Source organism: Sphaerodactylus townsendi, linkage group LG04 (assembly GCF_021028975.2).
Source record: "Sphaerodactylus townsendi isolate TG3544 linkage group LG04, MPM_Stown_v2.3, whole genome shotgun sequence".
Classification (NCBI taxonomy): domain Eukaryota; kingdom Metazoa; phylum Chordata; class Lepidosauria; order Squamata; family Sphaerodactylidae; genus Sphaerodactylus; species Sphaerodactylus townsendi.
Window position 1 is genome coordinate 2,170,479 of NC_059428.1, and position 10,619 is coordinate 2,181,097.

At 51.2% G+C, this 10,619-nt stretch overlaps 1 long non-coding RNA gene across 1 annotated transcript; it reads right to left on the minus strand.

The window, feature by feature from the left end:
* Positions 1-6,420: 6,420 nt before the first annotated feature.
* On the minus strand, positions 6,421-8,836 carry LOC125430459. The gene is made up of 2 exons (XR_007244170.1): positions 7,944-8,836; positions 6,421-7,795 (listed from the first exon to the last, which is right to left on the minus strand). It is a non-coding gene; the product is annotated as an uncharacterized LOC125430459 (long non-coding RNA).
* Positions 8,837-10,619: the final 1,783 nt, after the last annotated feature.

Below are 10,619 nucleotides of genomic sequence, written 5' to 3' on the forward strand. Positions count from 1 at the left end.
TTTCTCTCTGTCCACATTTTCTACCCCATGCATAATTTTATAGACTTCAATCATATCCCCCCTCAGACGTCTCCTCTCCAAACTAAAGAGTCCCAAACGCTGCAGCCTCTCCTCATTAATGCCCCGCCCCCGTCGTGCCCCGCCCCGCCCCATTGGCGCTATACCTATTTGAATCCCACCACCATGGGAACCTGTTACTAAAATTTTTGGATCCCACCACTGGTTTCGTCCTCCAGATTAAGACAAGTTAAAGAGTTTTAGGCCCGCCAGTCTAGGCTCTCTTGGTTCTTATATCCCTATGCTGCTCAACTGGAAACATTTCTAGGTCACAGAAGGGGAGCAGAACGTTTTGCCACAAGTGGCGTGAGTGCTGTTGCAGTTTCTGACTTGGGCACGCTGAGAGCCAGTGCGGTGTGGTGAATAAGAGCAGGTGGACTCTAACCTGGAGAACCGGGTTTGATTCCCCACTCCTCCGCCTGACCAGTGGAGTCTCATCTAGTGAACCGGATGTGTTTCCCTGCTCCTTCATTCCTGCCGGGTGACCTTGGGCCAGTCCCAGTTCTCTCTGAACTCTCTCAGCCCCACCTGCCTCACAAGGTGTCTGTTGTGGGGAGAGGAAGGGAAAGGAGCTTGTAGGCCACCTTGAGTCTCCTTGCAGGAGAGAAAGGCGGGGTATAAATCCAAACTCTTGGCGATCACTTCTTTAGGTGGGAAGCCATGGTTACTGGGGCAGCTGGGGATGGTAATGGGAGAGAAAAGCAGATGTCACCCCACACCCTGCCTGACCCAGAACCCGGCCACGGGAAGAATCTTCTCCATTTTGACAAGCAGAGGAGGGGTTGGGCAAGCTCCAAGCCCCACAGACCCCACTAGCTCAGGCAGAACCCAAAAACGTCCTGTTCCCAGGTCTAGTGAAATACAGCCTCTGCCCCTCCTTCCTCTTTCACGCCCAGCTTCTAGGGCAGCGATGGCGAACCTTTTCGAGGCCGAGTGCCGAAACTGCAACCCAAAACCCACTTATTTATTGCAAGGTGCCAACACGGCAATTTAACCTGAATGCTGAGGTTTTAGTTCAGAAAAAAAGTTTGCTCTGAGGCACGCATTACTCGGGAGTAAGCTTGGTGAAGCAACCGTGCGACGCTTCGAATGGGTGTATCGTGACCCTAGGAGGGTTTACTCAGAAGCAAGGCCAGCCTAGATATGTATGTGTGTATGTGATTTTCTGCTCCCCCCACATGACAAACTCTGTGCACGCGTGCCCACAGAGAGGGCTCTGAGTGCCACCTCTGGCCCGCATGCCATAGGTTCGCCACCACTGTTCTAGGGCAGTGTTGGCGAACCTTTTCAAGACCGAGTGCCCAAATTGCAATCCAAAACCCCTTTTCAAGACCGAGTGCCCAAATTGCAACCCAAAACCCAACATGGCAATTTAACCTGAATACTGAGGTTTTAGTTTAGAAAAAAATGGTTGGCTCCGATGCATGCGTTACTCAGGAGTAAGCTTGGTGGTAGTCGGTGGCTTTGCTTAGAAGCAATCATGCAACTCTTCCAATGGGTGAATCACGACCCCAGGAGGGTTTACTCAGAAGCAAGCCCCATTGCTAGCAACCGAGCTTCCTCCCAGATAAAGGATCGCGCTTTAGTTCTTCGCATAAAAATCAGTGAGGTTTAACAGCGCTTAACAGGGTTACCTACACTGCTTCCCCAAAACTAGGTCTTAGCTTTAATGCTAATAATCGAGCCCAGCGGCCCAGGCCAGCCTAGATATGGGGGGGGGGGGCAACTCTGTTTGTGCGTGCCCACAGAGAGGGCTCTGAGTGCCACCTCCGGCACCCGTGCCATAGGTTCGCCACCACTGTTCTAGGGAGTAAAGCCTCTTAAATACGATGTGTGTTTGTGTCTCACCAAACCGTGGGCCGGTTGTTCCCAGCCGTCTCAAAATATATCAACCTCCTCTCTCACAAACCTGTGTGGCAGAACAAGGATTCGAACCCAGGTCTCCCGGACCTTGCCCCGTCATTCTAACTGCTGCACCACACGGGCTCTCCCATCGTGGTTCACTTCACACCGGTCCAGTTCTTTGGTCCGTACAAGGTATTGCTGTTTTCCTTCGAGTGAGTGTCAGTTTGAGCTAACACAACGTTGTGTCTCTTCCACTGGTGACAACCAAAAAAACCATGGGAGATTGACATACCCTGCAACTACAAAGACACACAGGTTGTTGGTTTTTTTTGCAGTAAACATATTTTGTTTTATAAAAATCTGATCAAGCCACAGTGATTCAGTTGCGATCTCAAAAACGATGCTTCGCCTCGTACTGCACACTGGTTTCCAAGTACCAAGGCGAGGATACACGTCAAAGCAGAAATGATTTAAAGCATACCGGGGGGGGGGGGGAGCACGGGGGGGGGGGTTTAGGAAGAATGCAGCAACATTTATCTTGCCGGAAACAGTCTGAAAACACACACCACAACCCCAGGCGCACGCACGCACACATACGGTGTCGGTAACGGTGACTGAGTCGGGGGTCGGATTGCATAGTGAGTAGCTGATTCTATAACTGTTTGCAGTGTTTTTGAATAGCTGGGAGAAGAAGAAGGAAAGGGTCTCTGGTCTCCTAGAATACGATGCTGCGAAAGCTGGTGGTGGCAGCCGGCGTGATCGGTTAGGTCTAGCGCAGGTTTCATCGCTCTGTGAAGGTCCGGTGCCGAAGATCTCACAAAGCCACGCAACCGTGTGGCGGTAGTCTGTTTTCAGGTCTTAGGCACGGAGCGTGGGTTCAAGAGACTGCCGCCGCTCCGCTCTGAGCCGTAACCGGTCCCGGGCGACGTCTTCCCGAAGGATAAAGTCCTTTGTGCGGCTGTCGGTTATAAACGAAAACGTGAACGGCGAGTCCAGGAACCCCAGCAGGAAATACTGTGAGGCCAAACTGAAGCAGATGCTCCAATGCCGGTTTCGCCAAAAAAAGGCGCAATATGTTGTTGTTGTCTTTAAGGCTTTGCTTCCATCCATAAAAATACAACCGAGCGCCCGTTCGACACTCAGAATGCAACTCAAGAGGGAACAGGGACCAAGAACGGAATGCAACACAATCATCTGCCCCTCGGCTCTTTACCAGCATCTGCGGCGACCTGACCCTGGAACTCCAGGGATTTTCAAAACCAGACTGGAGTTTTTGGCAGTGGTTGTCGCTCCGTTGCATCAAACGTGCCCAACCTGTTCCCTTTCCACCAGGCCATATGAAAGGGCTTTAGAGCAGCGCAACCCCATTTCGACGGGCAGATCCCTTGATTATATATATTTTAAATTTAAGAACGGGAACACTTCAAGGCAGAAGCGGACAGGGAGAAAATCAGACGCTCTTTCACTGCTACGGGTTCAAGCCCAGACTGCCGTTGGTTAGGAAGCAAGGATTTGGCTGGGCAGAGTGTAGGACTGATCTTATAACAAGGGGGGGGGGGGAGATAAAATGGTGTACACATTTGGAGGGTATTAGATTAGCAGCGGTCCTTGCATTGTTAGAGTCCGTCTTTCCTGGATCTGGAAACCTCTTAGTAGATTAAAGACAGCATGGGGTTTTGAAGGCCCCCACTGCTTTTGCACGGACCACAGAGGGCCTTTCCAATACATTCAATAAATAACCTAGACATACAGAAAAATTTGCATGAGTATCTGCAGGTCCAGGTATTTGGGCCAGGCCTTCGGAACTGTGAGTGAAGTTTCCCAGGTTGAACAGTCCCCATCTCCCCGAGGAGCCAAGTCATGTTCTTCTAAGAGGCACGGGCCCCCCATTTCCTCATGGTACCACTGCTGTAAGAAGAAGAGAGGAAGAGTTTTGGATTTATATCCCCCCTTTCTCTCCTGCAGGAGACTCAAAGGGGCTTAAAATCTCCTTGCCCTTCCCCCCTCACAACAAACACCCTGTGAGGTAGGTGGAGCTGAGAGAGCTCCGAGAAGCTGTGACTAGCCCAAGGTCACCCAGCTGGCGTGTGTGGGAGTGTACAGGCTAATCTGAATTCCCCAGATAAGCCTCCACAGCTCAGGCGGCAGAGCTGGGAATCAAACCCGGTTCCTCCAGATTAGATACACGAGCTCTTCATCTCCTACGCCACTGCTGCTCTCCCAGACCCTGGACAGCCAGTGATGTGAAGGGAAAGACCGTGCGCCACTGCCTGGCCAAGGCAATGCATAATATATCACTGCCTGGCCTGCATTAGAGAAGAGAAGGAGTTTGGATTGATATCCCCCCTTTCTCTCCTGTAGGGAGACTCAAAGGGGCTTACAATCTCCTTTCCCTCCTCCCCACCCCCACAATAAACACCCTGTGAGGTGGGTGGGTCTGAGAGAGCTCTGAAGAACTGTGACTAGCCCAAGGTCACCCAGCTGACATGTGCTCGAGTGCACCAGCTAATCTGGTTCCCCAGATAATCCTCCACAGCCCAAGCGGCAGAGCGGGGAATCGAACCCGGTTCTCCAGATTAGAATGCACCTGCTCTTAACCACTACGCCACGCTGGCTCCCGGTTAGGGGCTGAAAGAGAGCCAAATGGTAGGCCCAGAGAGGTGGCAGAGACTTGTCCAGGCCGCTTCCTTCCCTTCACATTCTTCATTCTGGTACGTTCGCATTTGCAGACGAACGCACACAGAACGCTGCAGCGGCCTGCGTTTTCACGGGCAGGCCAGCCGCGCTGGTTTCTAAAGAGAGCCACTTAAGCGAGGGGTTGGCTTCAAGCAGGAACTATTTGCAGGGCAGAGCGTCGCCTCTGGCCCCCCTCCAGATACTGGTCTGGATGCAAACAGCTGCACGAGCAACTCAGGGCACTGGAGGGCAGTTCAGACGTTTCCCTCTAAGAGTGGACCTTGCGGGGATATGAAAAGGAGATACACACCAAGTTTGCAAGGGGTCTGTTGGCCAGAAGGAAAAGCCCATAGAGGCCCATAGAGGCCATAGAGACAACACATCTGAAATGCTCTTTGGTTCCCTACCGTTCAGAGGAAGTTAGACGGGGTGCCTCCGACACTGTTTTAGGTACGGACCTTCCTAAATATGTGAGAATGAGCCAAACAAGAGTTATTCGAGCACCCTTCTTTAGGCTGGGAGGTCTGCTTGCGGACAGTCAGTCAGTCACAGACTCAGGTTTGCTGCCATATGGTCTTGCGTGGCACATGGGAGCAGCAGTGGCGCAGGAGGTTAAGAGCTCGTGTATCTAATCTGGAGGAACCGGGTTTGATTCTCCGCTCTGCCGCCTGAGCTGTGAAGGCTTATCTGGGGGATTCAGATCAGCCTGTGCACTCCCACACACGCCAGCTGGGTGACCTTGGGCTAGTCACAGCTTCTCGGAGCTCTCTCAGCCCCACCCACCTCACAGGGTGTTTGTTGTGAGGGGGGAAGGGCAAGGAGATTGTCAGCCCCTTTGAGTCTCCTGCAGGAGAGAAAGGGGGGATATAAATCCAAACTCTTCTTCTTCTTCTCACAACCAAAAAAAGGTAGTCACGGCTCACCCCAAGCGCAGCGTGGACTCTGCGCACGACCGCCTAGCGCTCAGATTAGTGACGATAACCCCTGGAGATCTGCTCAGGGGTAGGGCTGAGTTTCTGCCCCTTGGTGGCACATTGTAGGAGCTCCTACAAAATGCGTGGCCACGTTCGCCCAACATTAGTCCTGGCTTTGCCACCACACAGGACCACTAGAAGGCGCCACGGCATTTCTAGTGAGCACTGGTCCTGCGGAATACCTGCCTGCAAACAGGCAGCCACAGGGCCCAGATTTTACCAATTTGAAAACCCGTTCTGGGAAGAGATTTCACTCCACAGGTGCTCTCTGCTGCTCCACCCATAAAACGAGTCCCCCTCCAGCCACGGTTAAAATGGGAAACCAGTAGGGGTCCTAACGTGGCCGAGGGCCAGCATAAAATCTGGCGCCAGCAGAAAGCGATTCGCCCTTAAATGCATCTGCAGAAAACTGAACTCCTAATTGGGCATCTTGGTTTTTGGGCCCCGGGCCCCACCTGGCGGAATAAACTCCCCGGTGAGATCAGGGCCCTGCAGGACTTAAATTGTTTCCACGGGGCCTGCAAGACGGAGCTATTCCGCCGGGCTTTTACATCTGGCCAGCTGGGCTTGAACTGAGTTAATTTCACCACTAGTGGCCTCCCACGGGCACAGAAGGGGGCGGGATGTCGCCATCTTGGTATTTCGGCTTATGCCGCTGGATTTTATGATTGTTGATGTTTTATCCTGTTTTATCTTGTTGTTTTAAATCGCTGTTGTTCCCAGCCCTGAGCCCCGGCCCCTGAAGATGTTTGTATCAAAGGACATTCCCCTTAAAGCTACTGAGGCCCAAGAATAATGAATGAATCGAGTAAGTGTGCCCCCAACAGCATTCACCAAATACGGACCGAAAAGTCACGTGACACACGTGTGCTGCACAGTGGCTTGTGTATATTACAAATATTTTTTTCAGTGTATAAACATACATAAAATGCAATTGCTATTACTAAATCTTTACTCTCGTTACAAATATCTCCAATGGGAGAACTTCAGTAACACCGATGCAGTCAAACAACCTCCTCCAATGTTATCAACACAGTTTGCCTCAATAAAGGCTTATAACCTCATCTGTTGTCCCTTGTCATAGATGTTATACTTCAAATCGGTGATTTTGATTGTCATCCAGCATTATCCATGTGCCCAAAAAATTTATTGCCTTCTGATTTTGTTCTCCAGTAAATTTAATTGAGGCATGTAGACTTTTTAACCATGATAGAAAGGAACTAAAGTTGAAATTAGGTCGCATGATGAACAAAAGATCATCGGTGTACCTTCTGTAATATTAACATGCCCGATGTGGAAGCATGGCTCCTTTAACCAGCCTGCTTAACATTACTCCGGAGGGAGATGCGATCATAAGAATATTGCATCCATTCATGAAAGTGGTGATCGTGTTTCCACCTGAAAGAAAATAATTCATGAATTTAAAGACAATTATTCAGCCACCGATTTAAAGTATAACATCTATGACAAGAGACAACAGGTGAGGTTATAAGCCTTTATTGAGGCGAACTGTGCTGATAACATTGAAGGAGGTTGTTTGACTGCATCGGTGTTACTGAAGTTCTCCCATTGGAGATATTTGTAACGAGAGGAAAGATTTAGTAATAGCAATTGCATTTTATGTGTGTTTATACACTGAAAAAATATTTGTAATATACACAAGCCACTGTGCAGCACACGTGTGTCACGTGACTTTTCGGCCCGTATTTGGTGAATGCCCAAGAATAATTCTCGGGCCCTCCACTAGCTGGACACAGCCTTCTGTCACTGGCCCCAGCAGCTCCAGGGTCCTAGAAGAGACAACCTCAGTCGCTGGGGTGGGGGGGGTGGGAGAGAATCCTGAGGGTCACATTTCCTCACCCCCCCCTCCCAGCCTCGAGGTAAAATAATTTCTAGGTTGGAAAGAACCAAAAATTTGCTGCTGCCTCCAAACCAGCCAATTATGCTTTGTTCTTTCCCTACCAGCAAGGTTTGAACCGCTGTCAGGGAAAACACACATCATCCTTTGCCAGTCTGCACACCATGGGCAAGCTATGTCCACCTGTGTTTGCTGGCCATGCGCAGAGAGCATCGGGGAGGGGGGGAACACTACAACACAAGCCTTCCCACCCCCATTCCCGGAGCAGCACAATATAGCGGGCGGCTGCATGTGAACCAAGCCGAAATTTGGGTATTAATAACAGTTTTTTTAAAACTGTAAACTACGCATAGCAAATAACACTGTTAGAGCCGTGGTGGCGAACCTTTGGCACTCCAGATGTTAAGGACTACAATTCCCATCAGCCCCTGCCAGCATGGCCAATTGGCCGTGCTGGCAGGGGCTGATGGGAATTGTAGTCCTTAACATCTGGAGTGCCAAAGGTTCGCCACCACTGTGTTAGAGTGACATACAGAAAGGCCTCAGTTCCAAGCCTCAAATTCGACAGAATGCTTTCTGCTGGCATCCTTTGTGTCCTTACTAGCAAGTATTCCCCACAGATCAATGGGATTTACTTTCTAGTTAATACACGGAGGGTCAGTCTGCTTCGGTCCTTCCAACGCAAGAGAACCGCAGAAGTGAAGGCCGACACAATTCCACAGTCTGGAGAAGAGACAAGCAGCGCGGGCTTCTCTCAAAGCCTCCTGGCTACTCGTGAGAAGTACAGACACGCAATCGCTTGGACAAGCTGGCTGCGAGGGATTCCTGGAGGGCCGTCTCTGCTTGGCCCAAGCAAAGCTCTGGGTTCGTTCTCACCAACAGAGATGGCAATGCTTCCGCACTGTAACCGGCAAGCCATAGTGGGAAACCACCAGCCTTGCTGTGGAAACGTATTAAATGTCTCATAGCTGACGTGTTCAGCTACGAGAGCCTTCGGGACAGCAGCCAAGGAGATGCCGGGGTAAGAGTTGGGCAAAGGTCTTGTGAAACGGGCACCCTGTTTAGCGGCCCTCGACCCCACAAAAGGGAGAAGGTATGTGCACGCTCCAACCCCCCCCCCCCAAAAAAAAATTCGTGCCCACGAGCAAACTCTGGAGTGCTAGATCTTTTCTGAATTGCAGCCTTGTTTTAGAGAGGGCCAGATTTTTCTCCTGATAGCGGGCAAGTGCGCTGGGTGTAATTACCATTACGCACTGATTAAAAGTCCTTATTATCATCTCATGAGGCTTTTAACTTTGCTTTTTGCGTTGTCTATAAAATTATGCATGGGGTAGAAAATGTCGACGGAGAGAAATTTTTCTCTCTTTCTCACAATAGTAGAACCAGGGGGCATCCATCGAAAATGCTGGGGGGAAGAATTAGGACTAATCAAAGGAAACACTTCTTCATGCAACGTGTGATCGGTGTTTGGAATATGCTGCCACGGGAGGTGGTGATGGCCACTCACCTGGATAGCTTTAAAAGGGGCTTGGACAGATTTATGGAGGAGAAGTCGATCTCTGGCTACCAATCTTGATCCTCCTTGATCTCAGATTGCAAATGCCTTAGCAGACCAGGTGCTCGGGAGCAGCAGCCGCAGCAGAAGGCCATTGCTTTCACCTCCTGCAGGTGAGCTCCCAAAGGCACCTGGTGGGCCACTGCGAGTAGCAGAGAGCTGGACTAGATGGACTCTGGTCTGATCCAGCTGGTTTGTTCTTATGTTCTTAACAAGAGCAAACACAGAGCTTACAGACCTTCCTTGGTCTTGGACACTCAAAGGAGGTTGAACTATGCTCTGGGGCAGTGGCGTATCTGTCAGAGGGACACGGGTGGCAATTGACCCCGGACGTCCCCACTGGATCACGTAGGGGCTGCCTGATCCCGCCAGGTTGCTCCTTCAGCCGGTGGAGGCTCCACCAGCCGGAGCCGGGCCGAGGGGCAGCCCACAGCAGGCTCCCAGCCTGGCTATTTTGGCTTGCTGGGTGCCCCTTGGTCTGCCCACCATTGGCTAAGGTAAGTGGGGTGTGAGGGGGGGCGCGGGGACGGGAACCCGGAGCAGGTGTTGCCCCAGGTGCCATTTCACCCCCGGTACGCCTCTGCTCCGGGGGGCTTTATCTACTTGGCAACTTCCCCCAGCCCAAACGACGCAATGAAGCCAGCTGGTGAGATGCGTCCTGTTTCCCAGATTCTCAAACCCACTGAGACACGGTTAGTGGGCCGCCTTTCTACATGAAGAACCTTCAACGGCTCGCTGCTTGAGCAGCAGGGGGAATTCACTCTGTGCTGACTGCTCTTCCACAGAAATGGCCCTGTGACTCATCCCCTCTTCAATTCAAATCCTGCTTGGAATAGACCTCTGCAGCGCCCGGCTCGCTTTGGGGAGGGGCATCAGCTCGAAACCTGTGTTTTAAGAAGAGTATCGAGGTATCCGTGTGGCTTTCCAGTCACGCGTCTCCTCGCAGAACAACGAGGCACCAGCGAGATTTGGGGGGAGGGAGTGTATGAGCTTCCCAGAGTGAAAGAAGAGAAGAAGAGTTTTGAATTTATATCCCCCCTTTCTCTCCTGCAGGAGACTCAAAGGGGCTTACAATCTCCTTGCCCTTCCCCTCTCACAACAAATACCCTGTGAGGTAGGTGGGGCTGAGAGAGCTCCGAGAAGCTGTGACTAGCCCAAGGTCACCCAGCTGGCGTGTGTGGGAGTGTACAGGCTAATCTGAATTCCCCAGATAAGCCTCCACAGCTCAGGTGGCAGAGCTGGGAATCAAACCCGGTTCCTCCAGATTAGATACACGAGCTCTTAACCTCCTACGCCACTGCTGCTCCTCTTGAAAGCTCACACCCTGAAAACCATATTGGTCTCCCTAAAGAACCACTGAACACAGATCTCACTATCCCAGTACGGACCAACACAACCACCCACTGAAAACATCCGCTTGCGTAGCTTGTCGCCCAAATCAAAATCTGGAGATTGCTGTCTCTGAAGAAGTGTAACATTTGAACCTGCTCTCCTTGACGGTGACCAGGCAGGCGAAAGGGAGTTTCAGAGGGTAGTTGTGTGGGTACACAGACGGTTCCGTGCCTTAGAGACCAGCACGCTTTCAGTGGTAGAAGCTTTTGAGTCAAAGGTCCCTTCGTCAGATACAAGGTGGAATGAGGGCCCCTATCGACGA